Source organism: Heterocephalus glaber, unplaced genomic scaffold (genome assembly GCF_053883595.1).
Source record: "Heterocephalus glaber isolate CG9 unplaced genomic scaffold, H.glaber_assembly_v1.0 deba00001790, whole genome shotgun sequence".
Taxonomy (NCBI): Eukaryota; Metazoa; Chordata; class Mammalia; order Rodentia; family Bathyergidae; genus Heterocephalus; species Heterocephalus glaber.
Genome location: NW_028258473.1, coordinates 5,515,024 through 5,531,757, shown reverse-complemented (window position 1 = coordinate 5,531,757; position 16,734 = coordinate 5,515,024). Strand labels below are relative to the sequence as shown.

At 40.2% G+C, this 16,734-nt stretch overlaps 1 protein-coding gene and 1 pseudogene across 19 annotated transcripts in view; both read left to right on the top strand.

The window, feature by feature from the left end:
- Positions 1–16,734, top strand: part of Zc3h12b (zinc finger CCCH-type containing 12B) — a 224,594-nt gene that overhangs the window by 78,234 nt on the left and 129,626 nt on the right. The gene's annotated exons all lie outside the window — the stretch shown is intronic.
- On the top strand, positions 1,756–5,676 carry LOC101726279 (myosin phosphatase Rho-interacting protein pseudogene; annotated as a pseudogene).

Here is a 16,734-nt window from a genome sequence, read left to right as displayed (position 1 = left end):
CCTGAATTTTTAAAATGTTCTTTAACTTTTTTCATAGTTTGTCCTTTCCTCTTTTCACTAAATAATCTTTTGAAAAACACTATTTCTAAATTAAAGGAAATCAAAATTTTAAGCAACTCGATGCACAAATTTTGTTCTCCAAATCTCCCCCAACAACTACAAATAAAAAATATTTTGAGGGGGCTGGAGATGCAGCTCAGTGGTAAAGCATTTGCCTAGCATTCACAAAGACCTGCTTTACATCCTCAGCATGGGAAAAAATTGATCTAAAACTTCCTCAATACACAATCTTTATCCACATGTTTTCACTTTCCATTACTATTTTTCCTACATGGAATCCTGTGGTTGAAAATAGTTCTATAGTTGTTCAGCTGTATTAGTTCAAATTTCCATTACTGTGAAAAATACCTGAAATAATCAACTTTAAAGGAGGAAAGATTTATTTTGGTTCATGGTTTCAGAAGTTTCAGCTCATGGTCACTTGGCCCTGTAACCAGACTTGTGGATAGGCAGAGCATTGCGGCAGGGAGCATGTTCTGGAGAAAACTGCTTGTTGCTCACCTCATGGCAGCTGGGAAGAAAAGAAGTAGTCTGAATCCCAATATGCCCTTTAAAGGTACATCTCCCAGTGACCTAACCTCCTTCCACTAGGCCTGATCTCCTAAAGGTTCCATCACCTCCCAACAATGCCATCAGGTGGTAGATATAGCCTTCAACACATAAACTTTAGTGGAACAATGAAGAATTGATACATAATGTAAATTTTCCTGAATTTAGTTTCTTTTTATTTTCACTTTGATCTTGGGGGAATTAGAGGAGTTTTAACCTGAAACACTAAGGATTTAACTTGAAAGCCCAAGTCTAAATTTGTAAAGAATTTTATTTACATTCCCCTACCCTGATTTTAATATCAGTTTAAATTTTTGATAAAAGACATGGCTTCCATTCCATGTAAATATATCATTCTCCAATATCAGCAAAGCATTCAATTTGAATTTTTTTATGTTCTATTCTCCAATGCCATGACTATTAGTAGTAGCAATTCAAGTGCAATTGGTCAGGGCTGAGGAACAATAGCTAGCATCAAAAGGAAGTTAACAGGAAGCTAACTCATTTATAGATACTGCTAGCCACTTTAGTTCAAATAAGAATCATGTTTTGATCCAGTTTTCTCAAAACTTTCTTTTATCACCTATCCTAATCAGTTAAAAAATTCTTGATATGTGCTCTCATATTGATTTCTTTTAATTTATATTTCTAAACAATAATATTCATTTTAAAGTATACATACATATTTTATACATTTACAACTATGTGTATATTTATATGTATATGTGTGTACTACTATATTAGCATATTATTTACATTATAAATATGTAAAATAGAAATGCTCAAAGTAAAAGATAGAAAGTAAATATAAAAACTCCTATTATAGGGAGAGCGCGAGCGCTCCGCTCCCAGTTGCAGCGGCCGTGGGCGCCCAGGGCGGCGGCGGCGGCGCGACGAGCGAGCCAGCGGCGACCGGTGCCTAGGAGGCGGTGGGTGCCTGGGAGGCGGCCGCGGAGGGAGGCAGCGGGCCAAGGCCGTGTCCATGGGCCCGCCGCGGTCGGGCGGCGGCGATACTGGCCGCCGCGGGGCAGCGCGCGCGCTGTAGGCCCGGGCGCGGCAGCGCGCCGTGCGGCGGGCCCGCGGGAGAGGCCGGGCCGGGCCGGGCCTGCTGTGGCCGGTGGGGCCTGAGGGGGCGGCTGCGGTGAGCCCTAGCCCGCCGGGAGTGCGCGGGCCGGGCCTGCGCCACCGCCGCCCCCGACTATGTCGGCGGCCAAGGAGAACCCGTGCAGGAAATTCCAGGCCAACATCTTCAACAAGAGCAAGTGTCAGAACTGCTTCAAGCCCCGCGAGTCGCATCTGCTCAACGACGAGGACCTGACGCAGGCCAAACCCATTTATGGTGGCTGGCTGCTCCTGGCTCCAGAAGGGACTGACTTTGACAACCCAGTACACCGGTCTCGGAAATGGCAGCGACGGTTCTTCATCCTTTATGAGCATGGCCTCTTGCGCTACGCCCTGGATGAGATGCCTACAACCCTCCCACAGGGTACCATCAACATGAACCAGTGCTCAGATGTGGTGGATGGAGAGGGCCGCACTGGCCAGAAATTCTCCCTGTGCATTCTGACACCTGAGAAGGAGCATTTCATCAGGGCAGAAACTAAAGAGATCATCAGTGGGTGGCTGGAGATGCTCATGGTCTATCCCAGGACTAACAAGCAGAACCAAAAGAAGAAACGGAAAGTGGAGCCACCCACCCCACAGGAACCCGGGCCTGCCAAGGTGGCTGTCACCAGCAACAGCAGCAGCATCCTCAGTGCAGAAAAAGTCCCCACCACCAAGTCCACGCTCTCGCAGGAAGAAATGAGGGCCAAGGACCAGCCTGATGGGAGCAACCTGAGTCCAGCTCAGAGTCCCAGCCAAAGCCAGCCTTCTTCTGCCAGCTCCCTGCAGGAACCAGGTCTGGAAAGCAAAGAAGAGGAGAGCACCATGAGTAGCGACCGCATGGACTGTGGCCGCAATGTGCGGGTGGAGAGTGGCTACTTCTCACTGGAAAAGACCAAGCAGGACTTGAAGGCTGAGGAGCAGCAGCTGCCTCCGCCACACTCCCCTCCTAGCCCTAGCACCCCAAACAACAGAAGGTCCCAGGTAATTGAGAAATTTGAGGCATTGGACATTGAGAAGGCAGAGCACATGGAGACAAACCTGTTGGCCGGGCCCTCACCATCCAGCGACACTCTCCAGGGCCACAGTGAAAAGAGAGCATTCCCCAGGAAGCGGGACTTCATCAGTGAAACCCCCACAGCTCCTCTCTCAGATGCCTCAACCTCCCCCTTGTCTCCACACCGAAGAGCCAAGTCACTGGACAGGAGGTCCACGGAGTCCTCCATGACGCCTGACCTGCTGAATTTCAAGAAAGGCTGGCTGACCAAGCAGTACGAAGATGACCAGTGGAAGAAGCACTGGTTTGTCCTATCTGATCAGAGCCTGAGATACTACAGGGACTCCGTGGCTGAGGAGGCAGTGGACTTGGGTGGGGAAATTGATTTGTCCACATGTTATGATGTCACAGAGTATCCAGTCCAGAGAAACTATGGCTTCCAGATACACACAAAGGGGGGTGAGTTCACCCTGTCAGCCATGACATCCGGAATCCAGCGAAATTGGATCCAGACCATCATGAAGCACGTGTACCCAACCACCACCCCAGACGTGACCAGTTCATTGCCTGAGGAAAGAACAAGAGCAGCTCAACTTTTGAGACTTGCCCAAGGCCAAATGAAAAGCAAGAGGCAGAGCCAGGGGAGCTGGATCCAGAGCAGAAGAGGAGCCGCGCTAGGGAGCGAAGGCGACAGGGCCGCTCCAAGACCTTTGACTGGGCTGAGTTCCGCCCTATCCAACAGGCCCTGGCTCAGGAGAGGGCCAATAACATGGGGCACCCTGATGCTCGTGAGCCTGGGTACCCCGAGATGGAGCCGGGTGAACTAGAGCGGGAGCGAGCATGGAGGCGGGAAGAACGCCACAAGCGCTTTGGGATGGTGGATGCTGTGGATGGAACAAGCATCGAAGATGCAGCCCTCCGTATGGAGGTAGAACCGAGCCCAGGGCTGCCAATTCCCACTGACCTAAAGACACAAAATGTCCATGTGGAAATTGAGCAGTGGTGGCATCAGGTGGAGACCACCCCTCTCCGAGAGGAAAAGCAGCTGCCCATTGCCCCCTTGCACCTATCCTCTGAGGACGGAAGTGACCGGCTCTCTACACATGAACTGACCTCTCTGCTGGAGAAGGAGCTGGAGCAGAGCCAGAAGGAAGCCTCAGACCTTCTGGAACAGAACCAGCTCTTGTAGGACCAGCTGAGGGTGGCACTGGGCCGTGAGCAAAGTGCCCGGGAGGGCTATGTGCTACAGGCCACATGTGAGCAAGGCTTTGCTGCAATGGAGGAGACGCATCAGAAGAAGATTGAAGACCTTCAGAGGCAGCACCAGAGGGAGCTAGAGAAGCTTCGGGAGGAAAAGGACCGCCTCCTGGCTGAGGAGACTGCTGCCACTATCCCAGCCATTGAAGCCATGAAGAATGCCCACCGGGAGGAGATGGAGCGTGAGCTGGAGAAGAGCCAGCAGTCTCAAATCAGCAGTATCAACTCAGATATTGAAGCCCTGAGGCGGCAGTACCTGGAGGAGCTGCAGTCAGTGCAGCGGGAGCTGGAGGTCCTCTCAGAGCAGTACTCACAGAAGTGCCTGGAGAATGCTCACCGGGCCCAGGCACTGGAGGCTGAGCAGCAGGCCCTGCAGCAGTGCCAGCGCGAGAACCAGGAGCTCAACGCCCACAACCAGGAACTGAATAACCGCCTAGCTGCAGAGATCACACGGTTACAGACACTACTGACCAGGCATGGCGATGGGGAGGCTGCTGGGTCACCCCTCACACAGGGCAAAGACGCCTAAGAGCTAGAGGTCTTATTGCGGGTCAAGGAGTCAGAAATACAGTATCTGAAACAGGAGATCAGCTCTCTCAAGGACGAGCTCCAGACAGCACTTCGGGATAAAAAGTATGCTAGTGACAAGTACAAAGACATTTATACAGAGCTCAGCATCGCGAAGGCCAAGGCAGACTGTGATATCAGCAGGTTGAGAGAACAGCTGAAAGCAGCTACAGAAGCACTCCGGGAAAAGTCCCCTGAGAGCACTGCTGTGGCAGGATATGACATAATGAAATCTAAAAGCAACTCTGACTTTCTGAAGAAAGACAGATCCTGTGTCACCCGTCAACTCAGAAATATTAGGTCCAAGTCCGTAATTGAGCAGGTCTCATGGGATAACTGACTCCCACCCGCTTCCCGGTCCCCTGTTGTGTAGAGTCTGAAGGAAGGCCTGACAGTGCAGGAATGGCTGAAGCTCTTTGAATCCAGGGACTTGAAGAAAGACTAGCTGTATCCCATGCCACTCAACACACCCCTCCTGGCTGGTGGCAGCACAACCTGAGCGCGGCTTTTTGTCTGTACCTTTATTTTTATCATTGTTGTTGTTATTGTCATTAACTGTGGGTATGGATACATGAGAGACTGGTGTATGGATTGTCCGGACCATTCCAACTTCCTGTTGTGTTTATCACCACTTTCTTTCCATGGTATTCTGAGATTGGTCAAGCTCCAGCAGTGTGGTGATGCAGCACCTGCCCACATCTGAGTAGAGCCCTTCTCAATATCCACTGCACCCACTGTCAGTATTAAGGCTCAGCAGCCTGTCAATAAGCTAGCCCTGTGTCAGAGTGCAGTGTGGAGGTCTGGCCTACACTCCAGCTCTGCTGCTCACAGCTAAGCACCACCAGGTGGGCACAATCCCTGTTGGTCAGAGAAGAGCCACCTTGATGTCCTGGTTTGACCTGTACCATGGTGCAGGTGATTTGCCTGCCTGGTTGCTGGAGGAGGCAGCAACCCAGACAGGTGTACAGCCTGTGCACACTGCCTTCTGGCCTGGGAGGAAGACAACATTTTGTATTCACTCCACAAATGCAGTTTAGAACCACACCGCAGATAATCCTGTCTAACTTTCACAACCTGGAAAATGTGGAAAGCAACCATTCCTATTTTTGTTTGTTTTTTATTAAATCTTGCACAAAACCCCAGACCCCTCTCATTCCTTCCTCCGCTCGTGCTTCCCTGTTCTACTGCAGCGTAATCCTGTTCTCACTGCTGGGATTGGTGACCTACTGCCCAGGGTTTCAGACTGATTGCAAAAAAGGGGTGGATTCCCTGAGGTAGTCCCCCAAAAGGGCAAATGGTGCTTGTTTTTAAAAATCTGAAAAGAAACTGTCATGTTGCTTTGAAAACGCTGAGAGCAGACCCCTGTGTTAAGTCAAGAGGAAGTCCAGAGGATGTTGAAACCTGGGGAGAACAGCCAGCAGTACATGCTTAGGACTGTGATCAATCTGAGCTCTGGAAAATTCCTGTGCAGCAAGTACCTCCAGCAGAGTCTAGTTGAAGTGAACCTGTGCAAAGAAGCTTGCTTTTCTAACAATCTAAAACTTCTTTTTGCACTGCCCTAGAATGTTCTGCAGTACTTGCTGAAAGTCTCTTGCATTGGGACTATTCTAGTCCTATAAAAACCATTGGCATAGTAAAGGAGTTCCTGTTATGGAGGAGTGAGGTGGGAGAGTCAGAGGTGCATACCTGGAGGACCCCACCTCCATGTCCACTGGCTCCACTTGCAAAGTTTCTACTTTGTGCTAATTCATGAGTTGGTTGGATGGTCTTTGGGTACGTGGATGCTTTGGGAATAAAAAGGTAGAAACCCAACAAAAAAAAAACTCCTATTATAAATCTTTCAGTATCCTACTGAGTTTTCTTTTTGCACTCTACTTTGAATACCCCTTTTCTAATAAACAGTTAATCAATGTAAAACTTATTCTCTCTTGGTCTTTCTTTTATTTCTATTAAGATAGCTTCTTCTGTCCTCCAGTAATAAAGAGTTAAACTTCTTAGCATCTTATCAGTAATGTTTATTAAAGCCCGGTCTAATAGAAAGTTTTAGTATATTTATAATTCTTTTAAAATCCTCTTCTACTAAATGGCAAATAAACATATGAAAAAATGTTCAACATCACTGGTCATTTGAAAGATGCAAATGAAAACAATGCTGAGATTCCACCTCACTCCAGAAAGAATGGCTGCTATCATGAAATCAACCAATAACAAATGCTGGTGGGGCTGTGGGGAAAGAGGAACCCTGCTCCACTGCTGGTGGGAGTGTAGACTGGTTCAATCACTGTGGCAATCAGTATGGAGATACCTCAAAGAACTAGGACTGGAAGTCCTATTTGACCCAGCTATTCCTCTGCTGGGTATCTTCCCCGAAGAATTAAAAGAATCATACCACAGTGATATATGTACACCCACATTCATAGCAGCACAGTTTGTAATAGCTAAAACTTGGAAACAGCCCAAATGCCTATCAACTGGAGACTGGATCAAGAAAATGTGGATTTTCAATAAAATGGAGTACTACACAGCCATCAAAAATGAGAAATTAGAGACATTTATTGCTAAATGGATGCACATTGAGGTGATACTCTTAAGTGAAATAAATAGGACACACATGTATAAATACTGAATAGTTTCTCTAGTGTGAGAAACTGAAAGTGTAAATAAGGACTAAAAGGTATAATAGATAATGTGAAATAGGAAGAAAAGGAGCAAAGGAGAAGGGGAAGTTGAAGGGTAGGGGAAAGGAAAGAAGGGAATGGAATTAATATGAGAAAATGAAAAAAGGACACAAAGTCTTTGTAAATAGAGAGGGATGGAGGGGTTGAAGGGAGGGCAGAGGAAGGGAGAAAAAATAAGAACCAAGAGAGTATGTAAAGGTGCATATGTCCAATGATGATTGTCATTATATTGTACACCTAAAATATACCAATAAAAGGATATACAAAAAAATTCTCTTCTACTTCACCTGCTGATTATCACTGTAACAAGAATATGTGGAAGTACTGCATACAAATCTATATGTGTGTCATCAGTCTTCATCTAAAATATTAACTAATTTCTTAGCACAGTGATTAAAGCAGAAGTCATTGGTTAATATGTCCTTCTTAACATTTACCAGTGTATAGGACATCGAAGTTTACATGATAGATATATAATAAAATATATTTTTGGAAAATTTACAATTATTTTCCAACTAAAGAGAATATAGCAATATTTATTATGTATAAAAAGGTTTGGGCTCTGTTTTTTCATTAGTTCTCCTAGTTGTCTTGACATAGAACATTATCCAATGAATAGTTGCTTAAAAGCAATGTTTAAAAAATCACTGCTAGATTAAATATGAGGCCTAGATTAAATATGAGGCCAGTTTTCTTGCTATTTAATAATCCATCGTGGTTTTAAATGTATCACTTTGTAAAATTACAAATTTCTCTCTGAAATACTGTTTTATTTTTATTTTACTGGTACATATTTGCAGTACATAATGATTACATTCATTGTAGGGAGTTGGTATATGTACATAGCAAAACTTACATCTTTTTTCTCATCCCCTTTCCCTCCCCTCCACCACCCCCTCTCTATCTCTTTGTCTCATTTCCTTTTGCAAAAGATATATCTTTCTGTTTACTATTATCTTTTATTTTGCCCTGTAATTTATTAATAGTCAGATTACTTAAATAAAAGACATTTGTGATATTTAAGCTTGTGTGTCTGATTTATTTTGCTTAATATTTAGGTCTCAAGGTGCATCCATTTTCCTACAAATAACTCAAGTTTATCTTTATGGCAGAGTAGTACTTCGTTGTGTATAAATACCCCATTTTCTTTATCCATTCATCTGTTGATGGACATATAGGCTGTTTCCCAGATTTAGCTATTATGAATTGTGCTGCTAGGAAGAGGAATATGTAGTTATCACTGCAATATGATGTCTTTAACTCTTTCAGGAAGATACTGTACCTAGAAGTGGAATATCTGTATAGAATGGAATTTCTAGTTTGGGTTCTTTTTTAGCATTTTCCATACTGATTTCCATAGTGGTTGTACTAGGTTACATTCCTATCAGCAATGTAGAAGGTACATTTCCCCCTACAACCTCATGAGAATTTATTATTTGATTTCTTAATGATAGACATTCTTTCCAGACTAAGATGAAACTCAGAGTTATTTTAATTCATATTTCTCTAATGGCCAGAGAAGAACCTCTTCTTTTTCTGAGAAGTATCTATTAATTTTAGTGGCCCATTTTTATTGGGTCTTTTATATTGGAGGGTCTAATTTTTTAATTTCTTTATATATTCCAGATATTTGTCCTCTGTCCAAGGAATAGCTGGCAATTTTTTCCATTTTTAATGTTGTCTCTTCACTTTGTTGTTTGTTTTCTTTGCTGTGAAAAGCTTTTAAACTTGGTATGATCCCTTTTGTTGGTTATTGATACTAACTTTTGTGCAACTAGGTTGCACAAAGAACTTTCAGAAAGTTCTCGCCTATCCCTATGTCTTGAACAGTTTTATCAATTTTAGCTCCCACCGGACTAAGTATTTCTGTTTTAACATTTAAATTTTGATCCATTTTTATTAGTTTAGTACATGGCAAAAGATATGAGTCTAGGTTCAATGTTCTGCATGTGGACAGCAAGTTTTTCCAGCACCATTTGTTAAAGAAGCTATCTTTTGTTAAAGAAGCTATATTTTTGCCCCTTTATGAAAGATCATGGCTGAATGTGACTGATGTTATTTCTGCATCCTCTATTCTATTCCACTGATCCATACGTCTGTTTTTGTGCTAGTGTCATGCTGTTTTATCAGTGTAACTTTGTATAACTTGAAGCCCAGGATTGTGATGTCTCCTTGCTTCGTTCTTGCTGCTCAGGACTGCTTTTGGAATTCTGGGTCTCTTATGATTCCATATGAATTTTAGTATTCTTTTCTCTAGTACTGTAAGGAATGCTGTTCATATATTAATTAGGATTCTATTAAATCTGCACATCAGTTTTGGGAGTATTGCTATTTTGAAAATATTAATTCTGCCTATCCAAGAACAGGGAGTATCTTTCCACTTTCCCATGTCCTCTTTGATCTGTATTTTATATTGCAGAGATCTTTCACTTCCCTGGTAGGTTAATTTCCAAGTATTTCTTAATGCTATTGTGAATTAATGCATTGTTTTCCTAGTTTCTTTCTCAATTAGTTCATTATTTTGTACAGAAGTGCTACTTATTTTTTACAGGAGTGATTTTGTATCCTGCTACATTACTGGATTTTTTTTTATTAATTCTAGGTATATTTGATGGATTTTTTGCATCTTCAATGTACAGGATTATATCATCTGTAAATAGTGATAATTTGAGTTCTTCGTTTCCTATACATACCCCTTTCATTTCTTTCTATTTCCTGATTGCTCTGGCTAATATTCAAGGACTGTATTGAACAGGAATAGTGATAGTGGATATCCTCATGTTTTTCCTGACTTTAAAGGGAAAGTTTTCAGCTTTTCCCCATTTAATAAGATGTTGTCTGTAGGTTTGTCATTAATAGCTTTTATCATATTGAGATTATTCCTACTCTGTTTTTTTCAGAGTTTTTTCATGCCTAGACATTGGATTTTGTCAAATGTTTTTTTCTGCATCTATTGAGATGATCATGTGATTTTTGTTCTTGTTTCTCTTTATGTGGTGTATTTCATTTACTGATTTGAGTTTGTTGAAAAATCCTTGCATCACTAGGATGAAGCCTACTTGGTCATGATGTGTGATCTTTTTGATGATTTGTTGCATTGTTTACCAGTATCTCGAGGATTTTTGCATCTATGTTCATTAAATCCAGTGGCCCTCTAGTTCTTTTTTTTATTGCTTCCTTGTCTGTTTTTGGAAGCATGGTAATGGCAGGTAGCAGCAGTGACTTCAGGAGTACTCCTTTTTTCATTTTATTAAAGAATTTGAGGACTATTGGCTTTATATCTTCCCTGAAGTTCTTGTAGAATTCAGAGGTGAATCTGTCAAGTCCTGGGCTTTTCTTGATAAATTTTTTTATTTCTGCTGTAATTTCATTTTCTGTTATTAGATAATTCAGAGTTTTTATATCTTGTTGGTTCAGTTTTGATAATTCATATTTATCTAGTAATTTATACATTTCTTTTTATTCTCCAACTTATTATAGTATAGGTTTCCAACGTAGTTACTTATAATCTGGATTTCACCAGTGCCTGTTACGATTTCATCTTTTTCATTTCTAATTGGATTGATTTGGGTCTTTTCTTCCCTGTTTGGTATGATTGGATAAGTGTTTATCACTTAGTTTATTCTTATGAAGATCCAGATCTTCATTTTTTTTTATATTTTGTCTCAATTTCATTAATTACTTCTCTGATCTGTACAATTTCCTTCTTTGTACTAGCTTTTTCTTGTTTTTTTATGACCTTGAGATGTATCATTAGGTTATTTATTTGGGCTTCCTCTGTTTTTCTGATGTGGGTATTCACAGCTATATACTCCCCTCTTAGCTCTACTTTGATTGTATCCCATATGTTCTGATATGTTGTACTGGCATTATGGTTTGATATAGGAATTGTATAAATTCTTTCTCGATATCTTCTGTAACCCATTAATTATTCAAGAGTATGGTACTTAATTTCTATGGGTTTTCATGATTACTGTGTCAAAGGTGTAGTTCAACACTAATATTTCTTTGTTCATATTTTGTGTAGTTGATCAGTTGTGACAGTGTGGTATTGAGGTCTCTCACTATAATTGCACTGATATTTATCTATTTTACATCCAGTAATGTTTGCTTTTAAAAGTTGTATATGTCCAGCGCCTGCCTCGCAAGCGCAAGGTCCTGAGTTCGATCCCCAGTTCCAAAAAAAAAAAGGTGTATATGTCTATGTTCAGTACATATATGTTTATAATTATTATTTCTTCCTGTTGAATTATTTGTTGAACCAATATACAGAGCCCTTCTTTGTTTCTTCTGATCAATTTAGCTTGAACTTCACTTTGTCTGAAAATAAGATAGCCAGTCCTACTTACTTCTTAGTTCCTGTTGCATGGAATAATGTTTTCTATGTTTTGATTTTTAGTCTATGAATTACTTTTTGGATTAAATGTTTCTTTTGTACAGCTGAATTTTGATTTTTTTTTCTTGCTCCATCTGACTAATCTGTTTCTTTTGATTTTGGAACTGAAGCCCTTAATGTTGACTGTTATTACTGAAAGGTATTGATTAATTCCTGCCATTGCATTATTTTCTCGTTGCTGGTGCTCCCTTTTTCCCTTCTCTTTAACTAATCTCCCTGCCTTGTTTATTCATATTTTTTTTTTAACTGTTTGGCACTGTTAGTTTCATTGTCTCTTGCCAAGATATCCTTGTGATACTTTTGGAGTGCTGGTGTGCTGGTCTGGAATTTCTTTCAATGTGTTTTCTTTATACAAATATCTTATTTCTCCAAGAAATTTGAAAAAGAGTTTTGCAGGATATATCAGGAAGGGCTGGAAGTTTTTTTCTTTTAGGGCTTTAAACACTTCTCTCCAGCTTCTCCTGGGCTTTAAGTTTTGTGTTTAGAAGTTTGGGTAGTACTAATAGGTTTATCTATATAAGTGATTTGTTGTTTTTCTCTAACAGCTTTTATGTTCTTTCTTTTTGTTGTACTTGTAGGATTTTGTCTATGATGTCTCATAGAGAGATTCTTTTCTGATCCTGACTATTTTGGTTTCTTTATCATGCTTATCTCTATGTTGTCTTTTCCCCATATTTCAATAATTTTCTGCTATTATTTCTCTAAACAGGTTTTTTTAGGCCATTTATTCCATCTCCTAATTTTCACTAATCCCAATTAATCTTAGATTCGTTTTATTTGCATCACCCAGCAGGTGTTTGATCCATTTTTCATGTTCTGTTGTTGTTTTTTAAATACCCCTGAGTACATGGATACCAGCCTATCTTCCAGTTCTGACACTCTGTCCTCACATTGGTCATTTCTCTTGCCTACATTTTTAATACAATTTTTAATCTCCTGGATTAATGTTTAGTATCCTTTCATGGATTCCAGTTCTTTGCTGAACTAATCATTTATATTTTGTGTCATTTTGCTTAGCTCAGATAGCTTTTTATTAGTATCTTTTTTAAACTCATGGATCATTTTGTTTACGTCTGTTATCTGCTTAGTTATATCTTCTGTGAGCCCACTGGGCATATTATTGATCTGGTTTTTTATCTCCTCTTTTATCATTTTGAATAATTCAGCCATGTGACCTTTGATTTCCTCCCCATTGATGCCCCATGAATCAGCTTTGGGGGGAGTTGGGAGTCTTGTAGGCATTTTGTTGCCTTGTCATCTCATGTTTCTATTGAGTTTTTGTGTGCTGAAGTAAGCAGTTTGATTACAGTGGAAAGAATTTTTTGCTAGTATGGAGAGTACCTCTGATTTTCAGATATGTCCTCTGGGCATGGCTAACTATAGTTCTTTGCCTCTTCCCAAAGATCCAACCACCTCCATATAATTTGGGAGGGGAGGGTACAGTATAACTGGCCCAGCATCCCATTCTTTGTAAATGAATCACAGTATTGTTCATGACACAAAGACAAACTAGATATTGACATATCATAAAAACTAATTAATAGCAACAACTATGCGACCCTGGAAACAGCAACAAAAGCAGCAATAATAATAGTCAAAGGCAAACTATATTGACGTACCATAAAAACCAATAATATAGAATAATGTTTTATAGTATAAATACAGACAAAATACCAACATTCATTAAGTATCTACTAAATGCAACAACTATATCTCCACTAACAATAGAAAGGAATTCAGACATGAAAGCAAAGAGTTAACTAAATATATAAACATTAATAAAGCTTAATTATTATACTAGCAAAGATAGAGGGGGTGTGGAATCAGAAAATGAAAAAAGTATAATTTGAGAAGTAAAGAAAGACGAGAAGGTGGAGAGAAAAGTGAGATAAAAGATCCTATTAAGGAGTGAAAATAAATTAATAGCATTACTAATAATAGAAAGGAACAAATAAGATGAAGAAAAATTAAAAAACAGAATGCAATATAAAGAAAAAAAGAAAATAATTAAAAGAAAATATATAAAACAAACTCCAAAGAACCAATGGGAAAAGAAATGAGTCCAAAAAAGAAAATCCCTCAGTGTTTTTTAATAGATTTTGCTTTCTAGGGTCTGCAGTCTTGAAATATAGTGGATATGGGGGATGGCAACTAAGTCACTGCTAAAACTTATTTTGTATCCACACTTACATTTTTGTGTGTGAATGCTGGATCCTGCCCTGCCTTTCTCACTGGGTGTAGTTGTCACTGTTGTCAACCCTAAGGCTGTAGTCACTTTGGCAGTTTTTCATGTTCCTCTGTGCAACTCAAGTCATAGTTTTCTCTGCCTAGTTCTATGGCTTGTGAGTTTCTGCAGTGCCTACCCCTGCTTCTGTGCTCCATCTGTCTGTACACTCCAGGTTGTGGCAATTGTCTGAGCTGAGGCATGTCCTTGTTCTTATCGGTAGATGGAGAAAGCAAATAAACCATTGGCCTCTGTGCCTGATGTAGATAGTGGGGCAGGGGTTCATCCCAATCACTGAATTTAATGCCAACCTTTCACACCCAGCCACCTCTGAAAGCCACACATATGCCAGGTCTGGCTTCACACCACAATGGGAGGACCCCCACATCCCTCCTGGCCAACCTGTAACTTTTCAGGGGTTCTATGTACAGCCCACTCCCAATCTGTGACTGTCTCCCATATCCATCTTTCTCCCAGTCCTGTGGCAGGGTGACACCTGAAACCCAGTCCCAAACAATTTACTCCTTCCCAAAATGGCTCCCAATTTAACCCTCTCAGATATGGTGAGTGAAGTACTGGACCTCCTTCCAAACTCCAGCTTACCTTGAAAAATGAATCACTTTCAGAGTAATATGCCACACTGATTTTTAAATTTGTAATAGCTTTGGGCTTCTCCTGGGGCTGGCACTGCCAGCCTGGTCCACTGTCTCTTACTGGAACCATCATCCCTATCCAGGCTTACCCCTGCATTCCTGGAAGCATGGCAGGGAAAAATAAATTTCAACCTGTTGGTTGTCAAAGTTAGTGGTCTCCCAATATCAAGAAATGAAGACACAAACTAAAGGAGGGTTTTAGGGGAGTTTTATTGAAAATACAGGAAGGGACCTTAGTGGGTGGCCATGAAGGCTTTTTGTCAAGGACATTTTATACAGCTAAATCACAACTTGGTTAACTATGGGTTAAACCTGTAGGATTACAGGTATAGTTGCTTAGCTAATATTAGTCCAACAGGAAAGCAAGGCATGTAGCAAGGGTATATGTGCTATCACTAACTTTAGCCTTTTTATAACTTTTAACCAAGAGAACAAAGCATTCCTGGAAAGGGATAGTTGTATATGTCCTGGTCACACACTTGTACATCCTTTACCTATGTGGGCTCACTGGATCAAGTGGTGAGAATTCCAGTATCATCTTAAGCTGCTGTTTATCTCTAGGGAAGCTCTCCTTGGATTCACCTACAGTCACAATCTTGATGTATCTCATCTGCACAGATTCCTTCAAGGGCCTGATCCCTCTCTGACTGCCTATTAAATTTATCTGAGTTAACTGTTTATAATGGAGGGAAGTACTCCTCCCTGGGAACCAGAGTGAGCCTTCCAGACTGCCTTGTTCTTTTCTCTGCACTATGCTGTGTCTCTCCAGCTTCTCCACAGTTTCTAGCATTTCCATCAGTTCCCTCCCAATTCTCAGAATATCCATCTCTTTTATTCTCTTCTCTAAATTGTTGTCTTCCACATGTCTTGATTCCAAGTCCCAGAGAGGCTACACTTCACTCTCTGTCTCTACTCCGCCATCCTGGTGGATCCCCTTAAATATACTCCTCTCAGCCATTCACTTCAGCTGTTGTTTACAGCCCTACATACTGGCTAGTTTTAAAATAAACTTCAGATCCTGTGTGGTTAAACTGAAAGACTTTATAAGCAATCCCTAGGAAAGTGGGATTTGAAATCATATTTTATATGGTATACATAAAGAATGACCAAAACTAGATCATAGAAAATGAATGTAAGTTTCTTTTGTTATGAAACAAAATTTTTCAAATTAGTCAAAATTATTGCACAAATTAGTATGTTGAAACTTACTGAATTGTATACTTTTAAAATGAGTGAATTTTATGTTATTAATTATACTTCAGTAAAACTGTTTTGTGAAAACTCAATAATAAGAAAACAACCTCATTTAAAAAAACAAAAGACGGCTGGGGATTTAGCTCAGTGGTGCTGCACCTGCCTCACAAGTTCAAGGTCCTGAGTTCTATCCCCTGTACCAGAAAAAAAAATTAAATAAACACTGCATCTTAAAAAGAGATAGTACTGGCAAAAAAATCACAAGAAAAGATATTTAATGCCATTAGTCATTGTAAAATATAAATTAAAAGCACAATGAAATACCACTATGCACCCATCAGAATGGCTAAAGAAACAGAACAGAAACTTACTATATGAAATGTTGGCAATGATATAGAACAAATAGAATTATAGATCCACTGTGAGTAAAAATTTAAATTGATACAACTTCATTGGAAAAACAGTTTGGCAGCTTCTTTAAAATGTTAAACATAAAACTACCACCTGAACAAGTCATTACATTTTTATGTATTTAACCAAGGAAATGAAAAAATATGTTCATATAAAGATTTGTATACAAATATTCCTAGCAGATTTTTTGTCAAAGTAAAAACAGAAGTTCGGGAATAGGTGAATAAATAAATAATTTGTAATAGATGCAGTTTAGGAAGCAGAACAACAAGTGCACTAGGGGTTAGAAAATCTATATTCTAGGAGCAGGGGCTGTAGTTTAGTGTTATAGCACTTACCAAGTATGCACAAGTCCTGAAATTCAATTCCAAACACTGCAAAAAATCAAAAATTGAAAGCCCATATTCCAATTTTGGAACTTTATGGCTTGGAATAAATCACATATTTCAGGGCCTCAGTTTTCTTATTTAGGTAATAGAAAAAAATCTTTACCTTGATTATTTCATGTTGATGCTAAAATTCAAGTGAGGTAAATAACAAAATTGTTTGGTACATTATACTTTTAGTGACTTTTTATTGGTCTTTTAATTTTTTCTGATAGAATCTATAAATCTATAAATATTTTCTGAAATTTTAAGTTTTTG